A 20,797-nucleotide genomic window follows, 5' to 3' on the forward strand; every position below is an offset into this window, starting at 1 on the left:
GCACATCTTTTTTGCTGGTAACACACACACACGCATGCACTTGAAATGCTTTTAAGCTAAAGAATAAGGAATGATTTTAATACTGTCATCATCATTAGAAATTCATTATTACATGCATAACTCATATTGTTGAGTAATTGGGATAGACTGTTGTCAGGATAGAAATGAAGAGACATTAGTTGAGCATTTGCTGAGTGCCCAACTTTGTATTAGGCTTGTTTAATTGTGTTATCATCATTACAAGGTTCATGATGTGAAATAGATCAGGCAGAGTTTGCTAAATAAATAGTACAAATCATAAACAACAAAATCTACAGGGATTGAAAAGAATGTTGCTTTGATGAGTGCTTACTCATAGATTTCATGAGAAGGAAACTAAGCAATGTGTTCCTTCTACAAAACATGCAATGGGAGAACATGATATGTTGGACCTCAAACAATAACATTGCTGGAGATCAAAGAGTATATCTTATTTTATGAAGTAAGGTCAAGGCCAAGATGGGCTCTGTGTTTGTTTGAGATCTCACTGTTTAACACTGATCCTAGAGGCCTCCTGACAATCTGAACTCTTCATAGGCCACAGACTGTCCTTATTCTAAGACCTAGGGCATACTTTTCTATCTCCTAGCTGAGCTACTATGACCATGGTATTTGGAAGAAGTCTATGTAATCTGGGTACTTGTCTGAAGATGGGATTCATTGCATTAAATACTTTAGGACCTCACTAGTGTCAGGATTCTGGTTCTTACCTTCATTTCTACCTACAAAAGCTACTTTTGTGCATAGGCATACTTCTTACCTTATATTGCATACTACATCCACATTGGCTTTTATTTTTGTAATTACCACAAAAGCTATAGTAAGAACACTTAAATTTCTTAAAATTTAAAAATATAAAATTTCAAAAACTAAAAAACTTTAAAAAAAAAACAAAATAAAAACAAAACCACATTGCATTAAAATATAGCAGGGGTTGGTAAACTATGCCCACAAGTCAAATCTGCTTACTGTTTTCATACAGCTCACAAGCTAAGAATTTTTTTTTAATATTAGATGATTAAAAAATTTTAAAGAAGAATAATATTTCACAGAACTTGAAAATTATGTGAAACTAAAATTTCAATGTCCATAAATAAAGATTTTTTGGAACAAGGCCATGCTCATTTGTTTACCAATGGTCTATGGCTGCTTTTGTACTACTACATCAGAGTTGAGTAGTTGAGACTGAGGCCAGATGGCCCACAAAACCATATTTGCACATTTACATATTTACATATTTACTATCTGGCCCTTTAGTTTGCTGACCCTTGTAAAACACGCTCAAGTGATTCTTTCAGAATTGAATATTTTCTTAGCCTAATTTGCATTGTCAACCTTGGAGAATGGAAAGCTTCCATGAATTCTTTATTGCACTTGAGTTCAGGGTATTCTCACACACAGAACTAATCCTTTCATCCTGCGACCAGTCTCTCCTGATAGTGACTTGGAAATCAACACATTTACCAATCAGATGAAAAGAATGAAAAATTAGTTTGGAATTGGCAAAGACTGTGTTAAAGTTTCCATTTGATTTTGAATACACTGACAAAAAGGATGGAATCAATGAGGCTCATAAATTTAGGGACAGGATACAGTGTCAATATTTTTGCAATAAATTTTCCAGAATCATTGATGGTGGAAAACAATAATATTATTTATTGTTTTTTTTTAAGAAAAGCCTTTTATCATACCATGGAGTTCTACGCAGCCACAAAAAACAATGGTAATATAGCACCTGTTGTATTATCCTGGATAGAGCTAGAATCCATTCTACTAAGTGAAGTATCACAAGAATGGAAAAACAAGCACCATATGTACTCACCAGCAAATTGGCATTAACTGATCAACACTCAAGTGCACATATAGTAATAACATTCATTGGGTGTCAGGCAGATGGGAGGGGGGAGTAGGGGCTGGGTATAAACACACCTAATGGGTGCGGTTAACAATGTCTGGGAGATGGACATGCTTGAAGCTCTGACTCAGGTGGGACAAAGGCAATCTATGTAACCTAAACATTTGTACCCCCATAATATGCTGAAATAAAAAAAATTTAAGAATAGCCTTTTATCTTCTGATTTCAAGACCTTGCTCTAGGAAACTTTAAAACTCTCCTGGTTTTGGTAGCATACCTTTATATAGTGGCATAAACAGAATATGTTTTGTTCAAAATAGCTTTGTTCAAAAACTGTTTCCATTTTCATGGGTGGGGTTCCTTCTCATGTATGTTCTTGATACATCAACCCTCAATCTTTAGAAGTATATTCAGTTATTTCCTATGGGACTGGGGTCCCAACCCTGGCTTCCTGAGAGAATTCTTCTATCAGCAAAGGTGTGCATTCAATACTCAGACAACAATATTCTATCTGAAATATTCTCTCTCCTCTTCTCATTTTAAAATACTACACAGCCTTGTTGATTGATCTAGCTTTATAGTCCCCCTACTTCCATGGAGTTTCATGGACTGTTCCACCCCATAATGATTTCTCCCAATTCTTAAATCACAGCATTTAATATTTCTGTTACATTTTTTTGTTCAATTGATCTTTCAGAGCCTTGGGATTTTTAAGCTTCTTATTGTATTAACTTTTAAAAAACATAAAAATTCAATTTTCTTCTCAATTATAACTCAATAGAGAATGGGGGACACTCATATGTGTCTAGATTTCCTTATAGCATATAGCTCTGTGGTTATTTTGCTGGTGAATCCATTAAAATGATTTGATTTATTGTTATGTATAGAATACATGAATTTAGAATTTCAATACAGGAAAAAAAATCTGTAGTTATAAATTTACATTGGTTACAAAGTAAACATAACATTGTATCTGTTGAATTTTAGTAGCAAATGAATTTTAAAAAGAAAAATATGATATTATTACAGAAAAGCAAATAATATTTACACCTGGAAGCTTCTGGTATGTCTTTGAATGAGATATCTGACTCTGGGTATTCATGTCCTGTGGGATCTCCCCCTGAGTCTGGGCTAGAAATGGTGATTTGCTTATAAAGAGTAGAATTTTGTAAAAGTGATATGATGTCACTTTTATGATTCAGTGACTGTGACTTCCATTTTGTTGGTAGATTTTCTTTCTTGCTGACTTTGATGAAACAAAGCTGCCACGTCATAGAGGCCCACATGGCAAAGAATTGGGGGTAGCCTCTGGCCAGTAGCCAGCCATAAACTGAAGCCCTCAATCAAACAATCCATAGGAACTAAATTGTCCCAACAGCCAGGTCAGTGAGTTTAGAAACAGGTCCTTCTTCAGTTGAGCCTTCACGTGAAACCCCAAGCCTCAACTGCAACCTATGAAAGAGACTGAAGCAGAGGGCTCAGGTTATCTCTTCCTGGACTCTTGATCAATAGTAATGGAGATGATACATGTGTATTGTTTTAAGTCATGAAATTTAGGCTTATTTTATACATTAAATAACTTTACTTCTTTCACATACATTTACATGCTTCATTTTCATAAATCACTAGCTGAGACTTCTAAATTTTGGTTTATTGCAGTCCATATTCTTTACCTGAGCTAAAAGCAGCCAGGCATATAGTTCTGATCCTAAGAGCAAAAACTGAGATGGTTTCATACTTGTGATATCTCATTTCAAAGTTACAACAAAGCTATGAAGTAGATTGATGGGTGGGAGAGATTTCTATATCATTGCCACATTTTAGAAGATAGCAACACTAATAAACCCTTTAGGTTTATAGAAAAGAATGAACCATGTGTCCATTGGAGTAAAGGTGAATGTGAATTATATTTTAAGGTCTCACATCACATGAGCAGTTGTGTACTTTACAAATGCTTATGGTTTCCTTTGCTCTTTAATGGAAAAAAGGCACAAGAAGAAAATGGATTATAATTGTGTGTGTGTGTGTGTGTGTGTGTGTGTAGGTGAAAAACTTTTCATCTTATTTGAGAATATTGCATTCGCTCTTGATGAAAGCATTTAGCCTTTCACTTTCCCAGCAGCTGAAAGAATCAAGCCATTTGTAACAGGCTAAGCTGAATGAATTTGAGATTCCCACAAAATATTTGTTCTCCTGAGACTAACCCCAGCAGTGCTGCAGATAAATGCTGAAATATCTGTCCTTTCCGTGTGTGATGGTATAAAATCGCAGGGGACTTTGGGGAGGTCTTCATAATTTCCCCAACACTTGCTTTCACACCTTTTTGTGCCACTGAGCAAACATTTTGTGTGTCTGTGTGTGTGTATAAAGTTTTATTGTGTACAGAGGGGAGGGGCTTAGTCCTTCTTGACAGAGGCTTTCTTCATGGCGGCCATGATGTTGCTCAGCTCCTCCCACTTCCTCTTAGCCCGGATGTGTGTCTCCCCCGCCCTTTTCTTGATGAACTTGAGGGCCCGTTTGTCCTTGGAGATCTTGAGCAACTCTATGGCACGTGGCTCATACAGGGGAAGCCACACATCTCTTGGTTCATGTCCCACACGAACTTGATGTGTTTGGTGAGGAGCCGGCAGCGGAGGCTGTGCCTTCATCTTGCCCACGTTCTTGGTCACCCTGTGGGCCTTGTTGAGGCCCAGGCCATGGGGTAGCGCAGAGCCAGGGCTGGAATCTCTGAGAGCTGCCGCGGCGGAAGAGCTGCCCTGAGCAAACATTTAACGGGGAGAAAAATAATAGCAATTGGTTCCGACTGGTAAGAAACTCAACATGTAATGCCAAGTTATAGTAGTTTTCTGGAGATTAAATATGATCAGTTACTAATGTGTTAATATGTGTGTGTGTGCCCACATACTTCATCCACAAAACAGCATGGCCTCCATGTAGGCATTTATGAGAAATACCAAAAAAAATTGTTAGATGTGAAAAATGTTACATATAGCATATAATATGTAATATGTATACATATGTAGATATATGTAAATACATGTACCCAATTTGTTTTTTAATCAGTATTTTATTAATCCAAACATTATCCCTGGGGCTACTTATGATCAAGCAATTAGAAACCTCTCTGGAACTATCAAGGGCTCCTTCAGTACTAAGTAATAGGTCAGTCCTAGCCGGAGCTGGCTTTATGAGGTACCTGCAGACATGAAGTGCTTCTTGGATCCTACACAAGAAGGACTGGAACCTACAACCATGATTCCCTCTCAGCAGTACTCAAGGAATGGAGGAGAAGCACTCTTTGTCTCAGAAAACCTGTTTCTAAAATACCCCCCACTCCCACCCCACGCCAGAAAAATTGTACACTGTTTCATTCAGATTTTGTGTTTTATTTCTTTGTCTCTTTCTAAGTCTCTGCCTTTTTTCCACTGGATTTTTCCCCAAACTATTCATTCAGTGACTATCTTACTCCTCTCTTCAGGACTGGAAGAAGCTTTCAGGGATCTGCTGAAGTCAAACTTAAGGAGGGGGGAGTCTGTCAGAACTTAAAACAGAAGCCGTTATGCTGAGAGTTTTCTACTGACATACTACTCAGAAGGCTGTGAAAATAATTAGGTTCTGGATTGAGCCTAGTTTCTTACTTACTGTCTAAATCATGATAATCCCTGCAGCTATACCTTCATTTTGTAAAAGAAATAATTCCCTAAAATCATTCATTTGTAAACTGGCTCATCTTTTGTTGCTCTGTGGAAATTAACTCTTTGGAATTTTTTTTTTTTTTGGAGGGGGAAGAGGGAATTCTATCTAATAAACAATCAACTTTCAATGTAGGAGACTCATGCAGGGCTTCCTCGTCTGTGGTGGCTTCCTCTGGTCCGTGATGCAGAGGGCAAGGGTCCACCCACTTCTTCATGCCTCCCTCAGCAATTGCCTTGGGAGTCCTGTGCTGAATGCCAGTCAGTGGGTGGTGTCAGAGTCTGGAAAGAAGCTTCCTTCCAGGCCAGGGGCGGTGGGAGGCCGAAGCGGGTGGATGGCTTGAGGTCAGGAGTTCAAGACCAGCCTGAGCAAGAGCGAGATCTCGTCTCTACTAAAAATAGAAAGAAATTAGCTGGCCAACTAAAAATAAATATAGAAAAAATTAGCTGGGCATGGTGGCACATGCTTGTAGTCCCAGCTACTCAGGAGGCTGAGGCAGGAAGATTGCTTGAGCCCAGGAGTTTGAGGTTGCTGTGAGCTGGGCTGACGCCACGGCACTCTAGCCCAGGCAATAGAGTGAGACTCTGTCTCAAAAAATAAATTAATTAATTTAATTAAATTTAAAAAAAGAAGCTTCCTTCCAGTCACTTAGCCACCCCCGATGCAAGGGAGCTGGGAAATATCCCTGGTTGAACATCTTTTTCCTGCCACAAGTCTTCACTATGGAAGGAAGAACAACGAGCAGGGGAAAAATACATTTGGAGATCAGCTAGCTCTCTCTACCACTCTATCATCACATATGATTAAATCTCCTCATTTCTTGCTTTTCTAATTCCTCAAACTGCTTTACAAAAACTAACACTCAATTACATAATTTCTTATATCGGATTCTAATCATTTTCTGGTGGCTGGTTGTTTGTACAGAAAATGAAAAACCGTTTTAGAGCAGAAACCGTGATTGCCATCACAGGATCACTCCGTTTACAGTCCTGGGACTCTAATGAAGACACATTTTCCACTCCTCATGGAGAAACCCCATCCCACCAAATCCCTAGTATTTGTACCAGGCACCAGGGCTTCAATGGCAAAATGACAGTTCTGAATATATTATACCTAACAAGATATTCAATTCATTCTACTTAGAGAGTTACTTACACTTTCTTCATAAACCTTGGATTTACCCAAGATAGGCTTCAGATATTCTAACCAATGACTCTGTGGTTCCTAGAATTTCAAGACCAACTTGGCCGTAAACATTTCCTCAATTTGTCAAAAGCGTAAGATGGCACAAGAAGCTTTTTTGCTTTTTGTAGTTTTTGCTTTGCTTTTAAATGAAATACCTGCAAGGGTAAAGAAAAATGAAATTTTCTGAATTATGATAATAATGTCACTAATAAAAATAATTTGCAGTTGTATAGTGTTTTAAGAATGTGGTCTACTTTTCAAAGTACTTTTATAGTGTTCATTATGTTTAGTTTTTAAAATTATCTAGTGGTATAGGAAGATGGGTATTATTATGTCTAATATAGCGTGAAGACATTTTATTCCAGGATGGGTAAATCAGTTTCTTACATTAATGTAGATTAGTGCTAGAACTAAGACTAGAATGGATGCCTTTGGGATCACAATCCATTTGTTTTTCACAAAATGCAATCAATTTTAAGCTCTTTGACAGTAGGAAAGGGTGTGTTTTAATTTTCATTGTAGTGCAAATAGCACAATGTATCTATTTGTACTTTGAATTTTTTTTAAATTAAAGAAACTGTCAGTATGAAGGCAGTGGTTTAATGATCGATTTTTAGCATATCCACCACCTATTTTAATTTTTTCCTGTTGCCATCATGGGCACAGAGTGAGGATATCTCCTATCGTATTGCTTTCGCATTATCTCTCAGCAGACCATTTCTGCAGTTTCAAGGAAAACATGCAAACAAATCATGAATAAATCCAGCATTATTTATAACCAGAATTTTATTGCTGCACTATGGGATTGTCCATAAGTTTTTCTTCCTAATCTGAATGCAAAGATCAGGGATGTGTCCTAAGTATTTCAGTACCTTTTAGGAACTTATTATGAAGGTATGATCCAAATTTAGAAGTCTTCTTTCCTTCCAAATTGCAATGATTTCTGCTTGCTGAGTGCCACGTGTTTACTCTTCCTGTGTGGAATAAGATTTATTTTTAATGTCTTAAACTTACATTGTTTGAGTTTCAAGAAGACCTAGGCTTGTTAATTAGTCTTCCAGGATTCAGTGGTCAAGGTTGTATTCCCTCACGCTGGTCCCTTCACTATTTTAGAAGTAGTAGTTGTATTCCCTTCCCAGCCTTCATTTTCCAGACTAAGAGTCCCTAACTCTTTAGTCTGTTTCTCTGAGGACATGCTACACACATAAATCAGGCTTCCAAGGAAGCTAAAAGAGGTAATTATTATTTGCATTTTGGGCATTTAAAAACTCAAAGCTCAGAGGTGAGGATACTTAATTCTAGCTACTTCACCAGATTATAAATTTCTCCTGGGAATGCAGTTCCTTCTGTTTGTTTTATCTATATCTCTACTCCTTAAGATTCCTGTGATACAACCACACAAATAACCCTGACTCTAGGGCTCTGAATAAGAAATACATTAGGACCCATCAATTTACTAATCCCAATTCTAGTTACTAGGTCTCTCTCAGCCAAGAAAAATAGACTTGTACTATTATCTAAGGGATTATTGTAGCAAGATAAAAAGTATGTTTAAATCACTGAAGTGAGAAATTCACTTTTACTTCCTGTATTACGAAAGTATTTAAGTCTGAATCATATGGATCCATGCCTACCTGTCTTGAGTGATGTAGGGACAGACAATCCAAGTGTTCTGAGAAAAAAAATCATCTTCCTCAAACTAAATGGTTTCCTATGGTTTAGTTGCTACTGAAAGACAAAGCAGAAGTTTTGTTCTCTACAAGGTCTAATTTAAAGTTTTTTTTTTTTTCCTTCTTCGTTGGCCTCAGAGTTACATTTTAATTACAGTGCAATAATTTGAGGAACATTGGTAATAGGGAAAACTTTTAGACCTTTTGTTCTTTAGTGCAGTCAAGGGAAACCTCATTAGAGAGGATTTTCTTAGTTAGCAGGGCTTTGAGGTTAATGAGCTGTGAGTGATAATATATAGCAGTAATCCCTCCTGGCAATAACAGGTTGTATTTTATACATTCCTTAATCTCAGTAGGAAAGGAGGTGATGGGAGAGGGTGAGAAGGAAACCAATTTAAGGGGCTCTGGGATGTTCCAAAAATCCCATTCTTAGTATGAATCATAATTGAAAACTTCACATGTTCAAACCAGAGAAGCTGAAAGTTGAATGGGTAAAGAAAAACCTTTCTCCATAAACTAATTTCAGCGACAAAATGGTGACCTGTGTCTCCCAATCTGGATTGAATGAGGCTTCCCAGTGTTTGGCTTCACCGGGGACTAATTTCCTTTGATTGTCACAAAAAGGAGCTAGCAAGTTTGGAGTCATGAATTTCGGATCAATCTGAGAGACATAAGGGACGGCAGGATGGATAGGATAATGTTGATAATAAGAGGACATCCTGAGCTGAATGCAATTTTAGGAATACAGTTTATATCGCTTAATTCCAAAGTAGGTTATGTCTGAAATGGACTAGAAAGCTTCATCAGGTGGCTCTGCTTTCGGGGGCAGTACAGTGGTCCATTAGAACCTTTTTTGCTCACCCCATTTGGCATTTTCTTTATTGTTGGGGACACTCTAGAAACCTACTCAGTTAATACCAGAAGTTTGAAGAAATAGGGCTTCCTTTCTAAGCAAGTTTCAGAGCTCGGTTTGCTGAGCCACAGTGCATCTTATTCGTGTGGCACATTCATGCCAAGAAAAGAAGGAAGGAAAAATGAAGTTCCCTTTCTCCTCCTTTGCCAGTTTTGGTTTTAGAGGTTTGTATCCTTGCATAACATTCAATCCTTCAGAGTCTTAAAAAAATAAAGTTCAGAATTCTTGTCCTGACAACTTGGAGTCATCCACAACTTGGCATTATCTAATCTTGCCATTTTACCTCTCATTTCATTTCTCCAAAACCCTTCCGTTAGAGCCAGGCTTGGATACTCACTTCTAAATGTGCAAAGCCCTTTCCACCTTTGCTCATTTGGTTAATGCTGCCTAGAATATTCTGCTTTGCTTCTAGATATCTGTCTCTTTCTGTTCTTTAGGATCTAGCTTAGGAAAAAAAAAAAAAAATCCACCTTACCTACTTCATGAAATCTTTCTACTACTTCATTTAGAAAAATGAAAAAAAAAAAACCTGGTCTTTATCTCTGTAAGTACTATTTTTGTGAATATGTGTAAAAATATATTGAAAAATATTTGAAAGTGCTGTATAATTCAAAAGTGCTTCTAAAGTTATTGGCATGTAGTGCCTTTTCATAAAATACATAGTATTTTAATGCTAAAAACATAGAAAGAAAATCATTTTAGGATGAAAGTCCCACAAATCAAATAGATTTTACGTGAAAAAAAGCAAAATCATTTTCCTCATTATTATTATTTTATTATAAATACATGAATATTTAATCACCTACCAGTTCCTTAGATAATTCTTCGCTGAGTTTGAGAAACCATTCTTACGAGGGGAGATTGTTTGAGTTGAGAAATACTTCCTCTAGGTGTCTCACAAAACGGAGGAAATACCCGTTTTAGCAGAGACCTCCTTTACGCGTGCTGGATTACTGAGAATACTCATCAGCATTTCTCTCCCTTGGCTTTCCTGGAGGAATTCTGCCAAATGCTTCTTCCCTTTTAGAACTCTCACCAACAGAGAACTCCCTTTTTGTTTATCTCTGCAAATGAGGTAAAATAAAGGATCTCTCTCATTTTATTTTTTCATCCCACAGTGGGGCCAGAGACACCAAGAACACTCGGGGTTGAAATGCATATCTATGTTGTTCTGCCCAGGGAGATAATAGTGTCAGGGCACATCAGGCCTCTGCAGCTTTGCACTCTGCTCTTATTCAAGTCCCTGGGGTGCAGGGTCAGGGCCTTAGCGTGCTGTATGCACTTCTTTATCTTTATAGGATCTGAAGTTCAAAAGCGATTCCTTGTGTTGTACCGAAGTACCTCTTCTCTTTCAACCTGTAAATACCCTCCTTCACACCACTCATTGGTTTATATTAACTTGCATTTCCCATCTTTGTTTTATCATGTTGATTTGAGACTTTGGTGATTTCTGAGACACATCTGTCGTGACTCCTTCAGCAGGAGAGTTAGATTGATTGCTGAGTCCTTTAATTTTACAACCTCTTATGTTAGTTCTTAATAATTGCTGAGTCAAGATTTGATGGAGAGAATAAGCATCGATTGGCCCTTTGAAAATCATAGGTCAATAGAGGAAATACATAAACCATTTCTCTATGGTTTTTAGTGGGATAAAATTTTAGAGAAGAAAATCTAGGTGATTGGGACAACTATTTCCTTTTCTCTCCCAATCATAACATTGAGCCTTTTGGCACTTAAGAGTGAAATTTTACATATTTCTTTTATCACACTACGCAGAAGAAAATAAATGCTTTGATAATAGATGCTCTTTTACTTCTGTGTATCCTGTCCACTGACTAATACAGTATTTTGCAAATGATCTGTTTCATAGAATTCTGCTGTGATGTGGATGTTGTTTATTCTGGTGGCTTAGAGTGGTGCCACCATTAAAGAGGTTGCAATGCCTCATCAAGGAGACAGATACAACCCTCCCCTTGAAACTGCAGATCACCATAAGGAAAACTAAGGGAGATGTATCCTCCATAATAACTCCAGCCAGAAGCATCTGTATCACCTTAAAATATTAAGATGACTTATGCCCGATCAATATTGAGAGTGTTTCTATCTGGCTAATTGAAAAGGAGTCTAGTACTATTTGAAATTTTCTTTATAATTCATCTGGCTTGCTGGTATGGGGAAAAAAGTAGGTGGAGGGGAAAAAAAAAGACAGAAATTTTGTATTAGTCACATAACCCTAAATAGGCTTTTAAATAGACAAGGGTAGGTAAGGAGGGACTGAGGTCATTTGTGTTATTTAAAATGAATTATTTCAATAACCCTGGTAAAACCAGTTGAAAGAAATTTGGAAATGAAGTATAATATTACCACAGAGTCATATTGTTGGTGACAAGAGAACTAAAAAAAAAAATAGGGAAAAAAAATAACTGGCTGGTAATATTTTAAAGGGTAACCAATGCTCACTAGCAGCTGCAGTAAGACATTAAGTAATAGAGCACAGTAATGTTAACTGCTCTCCTGGTAAGCGTGGTAAATGAAATAAACCCCAGCATCCGGGGTATCATTAATCTATAGTGAATAATGGCAGTGGTAGTGTAAGGAGATTAAAAAGGGCATTGTAAACATTTGTGGCTGTATAATATACAAATTAAAAATGTGAGAACGCTTGCAGCTGCATAATCTACAAATTAAAAAGTGTAATAGCATGGCATTAATTACTGGCTGATCAATTCCCCCATAATTGCTGGCATGTAGATGAACAATTATAGGTCCGAAATGTTATTTGAGAAAGAGACATTGACCTTGGAACTGTAAGGAATGATACTCTGTTATAAGGTAATACAGGATCCTATCAAATTCGGTTCCAATATTTGTAGCAGCCGCCAGCTCAGCGCAGGGCTGTAATCACCACACTATTTCTTTCGATTATGGTGCCAGAGGGGTTACACATTGTTTTCTCTTTTTGAACAGAAACACCCAGTGACCTTCAGCCTTCTGAAAATGGGACCATCAGGCCTCATTTCCAAGTTCAAACAGTTTTAATAAAAATGAAATAGCAGGAGATAATGTACTTTACTCTTCTAGTCCAACAGAACAGTTTGGCAAGTTGGAACGACAAACTTTCTTCAGATGTGAACATTCCGACTGGGATTGTGGCTGTAGATCAACCATTTTCAAGCTGATAGCTGAGAGTCAAGTAACCAGAGACTCAAATATTTATTTGATATTGGAAGTCAGAACATTTATCTTTATTCTCTAGCCCTCAGCCCTCCTTCGTAACAGAGGATACATAACAGAGGATACAGCTTTGGTTGACAATTTGCTGTTATGATGACCAATAAGATAAGTGAGCTAGGATCTAGCAGAGCACTTGCTACATCAGACGTGTGGCTGAGGTATCACACATTAGCTCTGTTAGTACCGTTCTTGACCCTGAATTATAACTTGACATACTGGAGTTGACAACATTCTCAGTCCTCTTCCTTCACTTGTTAAATGTCACAATCTGGATTTTGCTCACTGTCCTTCACTGAAACTGTTTTCATCGAAGTCACACTAATTGCCAGTCTAATAGACGTAGTTTACACCTCACCTTACTGACCTTCCTATGGAGTTGGACTCCGCTGACCACTTTCTTTATCAAGAAACTCTCTCCTGGCTAAATCTTTGCCAACTTTCAAGGCTGCCTCAGCTTTCTTTACATTATCCACTTCAGTGATACCAACAATATCAAACACATTCTTCCTTCTTTCCTACACTCCGTTCTTTCCCAGTGGAGTTCTGTTTACTTCTTGTGTATTTCAGAGCTAAATCTCTGGTCCTGACCTCTTCTCTAAGCCTCAAAACCTACAGCCAAAACCCTACTGAGCCTCAGCAAATGGAGGGCTCAGCCCCTTCTAGTCTCATGTGCACTCACACAGGAGCCACAGAGTCAGAACCTCCCTCCTCCTTCTCCCCTAGACTAGCCAGGCTAGACTGCCCATTCCATCTCTTAAGCTCCCAAACCCCTCATGCCAAGTCAATAACCAAGACCTTTTCATATTATCCTCTATGGTTTTTTCCCTCATTCTTACCCTATCATTCCATTGTTACTCTCTTCTTTGTCTGTTACCAGGATTCTTGCCATAGCCTCAAAGATTTTTTTTCTCCTCCACTTTAAGTAGTGTTCCCAACACACATTTTTCAACTTATTCTCCATAGAACTGTCCATAGTCATCACTGGTCCACTTGTAGCTTTTCAACTGCTTTGTATTTTTACTGAGTGAAGCTAAGCCACACATCATGAGCCACAAATCCTTACATAACCTGGTCCCTGCTTAATTCTCCAACCACATATCCCGCTGCTTTCTGATCTTGCATGTTTGTTCCAGCCATAATTAATAACAATAAAGAATGCTTTAAAACAAGTCAACTTTATTAAACCTCATGGCTCTTGCATATACTGTTCCCCCTGCTTGGATTCCTGTTCCCTCTTTTGTCTCTAGGAAAATGTCCCATCATCATTTTTCAAGGATTACTTTACACGTCATTTCCAGCGGGAATCCTTCCTTGTCACCCCAGACAGAGCTAACTTACCTTCTTATCCCAACAGATGCTTCAGTTACCACACTTTTCACAAGGTGCTGTTTGTCTAAATGGCTGTCCCCCGTCCTGTGAGAGACGTGTGTCTTTGTAAATGTTGTTCCTATCAGAAAGCCTGATATCCAGTAGACATGCAATGATTTTTATTTTTGGATTATATCAAAGTTGGTAAAACCAAAAGAAGTGCTTGACAATTAGAAATAAAATGATGGATAGAGGCTGGGCATGGTGACTCACTCCTGTAACCCTTAGCACTTTGGGAGGCTATGGTAGGAGGATTGCTTGAGTCCAGGAGTTCAAGACCAGCCTGACCAAGAGTGAAACCCTATCTCCACAAAAAATAATTTTTTTTAAAAAAAAAGAAAGAAAAATTAACTAGGCATGGTAGCCCCCACCTGTAGTCCCAGGTACTCAGGAGGCTGAGGCAGGAGAATTGCTTGAGCCCAGGAGTTTGAGGCTGCAGTGAGCTATGATGATGCTACTGCACTCTAGGCTAGGTGACAGAGTAAGACCCTATCTCAAAAAAATTTTAAAAAGATAGAGCACTACTATGCTTGGATGACTTTGTTTAATGTTAAAGCAGTTGCATTGGAGATAACAATAATAGTAACAGCAAATGACAACATTAGTAATGGTGTAGCTAGTTAACTAGTATAACTAATATAACAAGTAAGAGTAATTCAAATTCTAATCACTTCCTATATCCCAGATATGTGGTTTTCTTTTGGTGTGAATTATCTCATTGGATCTTCACAACAGATAGGGTAACTGAAACTTACAGAGTTCTTATAAAGTCTGTTCAGAGTCACATAGCTACAATGTAGTGGAGCTGGAATTCGATCCATGGTTACCCGATTCCAGAGTCCATTCTATTTATGATTAGTTATTCCACCTCTCTCATCCCCACCCCCTCTCCACTTCCCAGTACTGGTTAAATTATATTTTCATTGAACAGCTCATTTTTTTATTAAAAATACAGAATAATGTGTTATTTCAGAATAATGTGTTATTTCAGAACATTCATCCTTGTATAGACATCCTCTTAGCCTGCAGATTTAAAAAAAAAAAAAAACTAAATACTTTGAAAAGAGACTGACCTCAATGAAGCATTCATTTGAAGTATTTTAAGTAGTCACATATCACACATACATAACAAACAAATTTTCAAATAATACCAGCTCCTTCTCCCAAAGTAATATTCATCAATTTCTCTACTTGACTGTTCCGTCTATTCAATACAATTATGGAGATTTGAAATACACAATAGATATTGATTCAGTCTCTCACATAGAGTCCATTTAAAAGTAAGAACTCAAAAGAGCATTTTGAGTAAAACCATTTGCATAAAAAGTAAAATCTTGGAATACAGCTTCAGTTTCATCTCAAAAGAAGCCAAAAAACACATAAAATTGAAGAAGCAACTATTTTCAGGAACTTTTAATAGAATCTCCCCTTTGCTCTAATCAAAATAATTAGTGTTTCTATTAATCCTTTGGAATCTCACTGTAGAACTCTTCACTAAAGAAAGGAATTCAATGGTTTAAACAAATGATTAGCATTTATATTATTACAGGAGCAATACATAAGAACATTATTTTCTACAAATTAGAATTCAGATTTATGAAGGCTAGCATTATTACCACTATAATGGAGGTTTGTGCAAACTTACCATGGAAAAAATTTACTATAAAGTTTATAAGACTGGACCTACAGAGGGAAAAAAAAATAAACAAAAAACAGGAAAACAAAAAGGAGAAGAGAGTGCTTTTCAAGTGTCAAAACAAACTTGCCCTCAGCTGGTCCTACCCACCTGGTAGACAATCAGTGTCCCCTTAGAACAGCACTGGAGTGTCTCTCCATGGGACTAGCCTCATGTTCTTGCTTCTGTTCCAGAGAAACTAAGACTGCTAGCAAATCTAAGAGAGCAGGAGGAAGAATTTCAAATTTCCAGTTCTTTATTGGCTTCTCTACAGGAAATATTTTGAAGAAAAAAAAACTCTCAAATTTAGACAAATAGTACATTGTTCAAAAGAGTCAAGTAATCTGGTTACTACTGGAACTAAATGACTTTGATAATCTGTTTTGTGACTAAGCTAACTCAGTTTGAGCAATACAATATGGACACAACATCTATCAAGAAAATAGAAGTTCTTCATTTCCATGGCATCATTAATAATTTTCTATTAAGCATTAGAAACACTTACAACCTGTATGTAAGGTTTCTCAGTATCTCTCCACTTCTCTTTATGTGATTTGGATCACTAGGGAAAGCTCCAGTCTGCCCCTCTTCCCCTGCTCCCAAACTAATTCAGATGCAAAGAAGAGTTGCATGAACAAGAATGCATCATCAGTTTCAAGATTATTGACTGGAACAAGATGTCAGAGTCATGGTCTCTTTCTGAGTTACATCCACTGGGTCCCTCCTTCAATTCTCCCACAGGAGGGCAACATGGAATGAGCCTTGGCTTCCTTAGGCAATGGGGTTTTATCCAACCTGTGAAAGACTTGGGAGAGGCAACTTGGAGCTGCCTGCTCTAGGCTCATGACAAACTTTTGTATCCCTTCAAATTGCTTTCTTCTTCTCTCTATATTTTTTAAAAAACTTATTTTAGAATAACAAGAAGTTGCAAAAATAGTGGAGAGAATTCTCATGTGCCTTTCACTCAGCTTTCCCCAATGACAACCTTGACCATAACCATAGTACCTAATTACCAAAATTTACAGGATACTGAAGTGTTCCATTACCATCACCACAAAGAAATACCTTCTAATTATCCCTTAACAGTCAAATCCTCCCTCGACCCTAACCTTGGCAATCATCTACATGTCCTCCTATCTTCGTGTATGTGTGTGGGAGAAGGCATTATTTTCACAATTCAGGCTTTGTAGAACCAAGAGAAAATTTTTCTGTGAATGAATGCATGTAGGAAATGCTATGTATGAGTACCTTTTATTGCAGATTCATGATGCAAAGCAATATATTAAGTATTCTAAGTTTATAAGCATGAAGGAATGTTGGATAACTTTATTTAATATAGTTTTTTTTCAAAGACATTTGAGCAGTGAACATTTTTTATATTGTTTGACTACTATGTTGCATACTGGGAGGAGTACTCCTCAGGAAGTAAATTTGGAAGGAGCTGCCCTACATAATCTTCTGCTTCCAAAGAAACTGTTCTACTCACTGTTCTTTGCACATGCCATAAGTATTGCCATCTCTACCTTTCTGAGTTATATTCTTTACTTGCCTGAAATACCCTCTTCATTTTTTTGGCTGGTTTAAGACTAGTGCCTAGCACAGAGGCCTTCATGAAACAACTCTGGATCTCCCTAGAAGAGTAAGCTAATATGGAAAGGAATCAAATTTGCTTAGAGGTTGACGTGCTATTCTCTTTTCCTCTATCTCCCAGTAATAACTCTGTGACCTTGGGCAAGTTACTCAACAGTTCAGAGCTTGTTTGTTATTTACAAAATGTGGATAATAACAACCTCATAAAAATATTGTGATTATTTAATTTCACAATATATGGAAAAGCCTGGTGCATGCTAGGACTCAATGAATGCAAATTCTCTCAAACTTCCAGTCCAAAGTAGGTTTTACCATCTGTGAACTGCTGCAGCACCAGTGACTTCTGGAAAAGCTAGATAATGTTTTACCCTGAAATAGTGTGGGATATTTGCTATCAATGTTAACTTATACATATAAAAATGAAGATTAAAAAGCAAAAGAAAGGATAAGAAAGAGTATGGCAGAAGAAGAACATTTTGTAAAGGGAAGGGATCAACATAGACTCAGCTGGAATGATTTAAAGAAGTCCCCAAAGAAATTTGAACTCAAAAGATCCACACCATTTTTAATATTTACAACATTAATGACTTCTGGGACCTTTTGGCAAAAGTACCAAGATAATGTCTCATATTAATGCTTAATATATTCTTCTTTTTTGCCAATTACTTGCTGAGGACATAGCTTATCTTTTCTTCCTTTCATCGTTTCTTCTTTTTTTCCCTTTATTCTGTCCAGGCCACCATCATGTTTTCTTGGGTAACCAATTCAATCCTCACATTGCAGCAAAGTAGAACCAATTAAAATATAGTGAACATATTGCCACATTGTTTAATCCCCTATCTTAGTGATGTCTTCCGTAGTTTTAGGATAGATTTTAGACTCCATATTTCTTTTTGATTTTGTCTTTCTCTGTCACCGCTTCATGATCTCTTTTTACTTTCTCCCTTTGTACATTCAACTCCAGCCCTACAGAATTTCTTTCATTTCCTCAGTTGGACTATGTTCTCTCTGAACCTTCTGACTCTTGCACATGCCAACTATTCTTCAAGGAACATGCTTCTTGCTCTCCTTCTTGTATCTGGCCTCTTTCTATTCTACTCAACCTCTAGTTCTCAGATTCAATGTTACTTCCTCAAGGAATTCTTCTCTCACTCTCCAGGCTTACGTTGCATGCCCCTTTAATTGGCCCACATAAGACTTCATACTTCTTCTGCCACTGCATTCATTCCCACCCCACATTCTAAGGGCCTGTTTACTTGTATATAGTCTTCACTGTGATTCAAACCTTAACCTTGTATGTCCAGCCTGTTTAAAATTGCATCCTCAAAGTCTAGTTCAGTGACTAAAACATAGAAGGTGCTTAGTAAACATTTGTTGACTATATTAATGAAAAAAAAGCATTTTCTCTAGGCCATGGATGGAACCAAGGAACATCACAGAGGAATAAACAGTGGGCAATGACATAAGGCTAAAGCACTGATAGCATGGGTAAAGGGACCCAAAGTCAACGTCTCTCCCACCACGTTTTCCCATGTGCTAGTACCACTTAGCTATGCGGTGAATCTCCCTTATAATAGTGATCTCTTTTATGTTACATTTTGTAGTACCTCTCAAAATGAGTAAAAGTATACTGTGTGCTGTGAAAAATGATCCTTAAATGTTTGCCACCCATTTTCTATTATGGCAGAACATGCTCAGTAAAACTGAACTTCTCATATCCAGGTCAAATGGTACCACATTAGTGTCAGATTGGAGCAAAATGAAATCCACCCATCCCTAAATTTTTGAAGCCAGTCCTCATCCTCAGTGTGAGTCAATAAAGTTATAAAGCCTTTCAGTTCAGAATACAAAACACCCCATTGCACATTTTCTATTCCATATTTCCAGGCTAACTTATTAGAGATGCATACACCATTTGCTGTTGCTTTGTGACATTGGCAAATGCTTTTAAATCTTCTAAATGTTTTTTAAAATGTGTGAAATGTGTTCTTTTCAAGGATGTGAAAGTGAACTGAGGCCAAGTGGCAGTGGGCGTGTTGGCTATAAATCTAGTCAATACATAAATATATGCATATTGAATTTTTCATCACCAGGTAGACTATAAAATATCCACCTTGTTGAATGTGTTATTTGTAATGTGCAAAGTTCACACTGCTAAGAGAACCATAACTTTTGCATTCATATTTTGTTCTATGACATGCAAAAGTGAGTTTATTTTTCCTGAAACATAAAACTAAAGTTTTGTGAACATAAGACTGCATCAGATGAAGAACTAGACATAAAAAATATTTTGGCTATTCAAGAATAGATTTTAGTCTATTACTTCATATTAAATGTAAGATTTTGTTTGTTTGTTTTCCAGCATGTGTAGAGTATACCAAATTATTGTTCCTTTAATCTTCTGAATACATGTAATAAATATGACATTTTTCAAACTTTAAATGTAAAAATTGTTTATTTGCACATTATGCATTATATATACACTCCCCATTATACATATACATACAAAATGCTAAAAGTTATAGTATTTAGACATTTAGTGGATGGATTTGTCCATATGGTTATTTGCCACCTGACTCCCCCTAAAAAGAAAAAAAAAGGTTCTTTTTTTCAGTTAAGTAGGTCTCAAAGAAGCTGTCTCCTCTTAAATAAGTAAAAGGATAAAAAATCAATGAGGACAGCACTGTCCTTTGGAGAATGGACCTTGCCTTTAGGGTTTTGTAATCTACAACTGATTTAATAAGATTTATTCTTTTTGTGATTTATGAAACACTACTTGTAGTTGAGAAATAATTCAGCATTATTCTGGACAGGATATGAAGAATGACTCTTTTCAGCCTTTAAAAGGAGCTTATTCTGCTATTCTTTTAGGCAAAGAAATAAGACTGCTAATCTTAGATACTATTCCCCCGCAGATGGTACTGGTCAGATCTTGTTCCTTTGGATGAAAATGTGAATTTTATACCTTTATTACAGTAAAAGAATTGAGCCACAGTTTAAAAAGGGGATGTGCTCCTAGGTAAATGGCAAACTGCCTCCATTCTGGACTGCACTTCTTGCTGGAAGCATTTTTTTTTTTTTTTGGCTATGAAAAATAAGAAAGACTGAAATGCATAAATTGTAGCAGATGCTTCCTTAACTTACCCTAGTGAAATAATTTTGACGGGTGGTTATGAATCTATAAGTAATGTTTACTTCTGAAATGTCATAATTGCTTTTAGAACTATTTGAGGCATTTTGAATTGTATCTGTTTTTATTGTAATATGGAATTGTATTGCCATTTTATGAAGTGGCATCTTTTTGATGCATGGAGGTTCTGGGTACATTTGTTATCCATCATGAGGAAACCAGATAAGTAAATATTATAACTATAACTGAAATGCTTCTTTTTTACATGAATAAATGAAAACCATTTTGAATCTGAAGGCAGAAACACTCTATCTGCAGACTGACAAATTGCATATTTGTTTGGTTTCAAGAAACTGGTGTTTGGCTTCTACACTGTGACTGAGGGAAATGTCTGTCTCCTGCATGACACAGCCTCTGAGATGGAGGAGGTCTCTCCTTGGTGGAA

At 37.1% G+C, this 20,797-nt stretch overlaps 1 pseudogene; it reads right to left on the minus strand.

Moving 5' to 3' along the window:
- Positions 1–4,290: 4,290 nt before the first annotated feature.
- Positions 4,291–13,478, minus strand: LOC123621718 (annotated as a pseudogene).
- Positions 13,479–20,797: the final 7,319 nt, after the last annotated feature.

Source organism: Lemur catta, chromosome 16 (assembly GCF_020740605.2).
Source record: "Lemur catta isolate mLemCat1 chromosome 16, mLemCat1.pri, whole genome shotgun sequence".
Classification (NCBI taxonomy): domain Eukaryota; kingdom Metazoa; phylum Chordata; class Mammalia; order Primates; family Lemuridae; genus Lemur; species Lemur catta.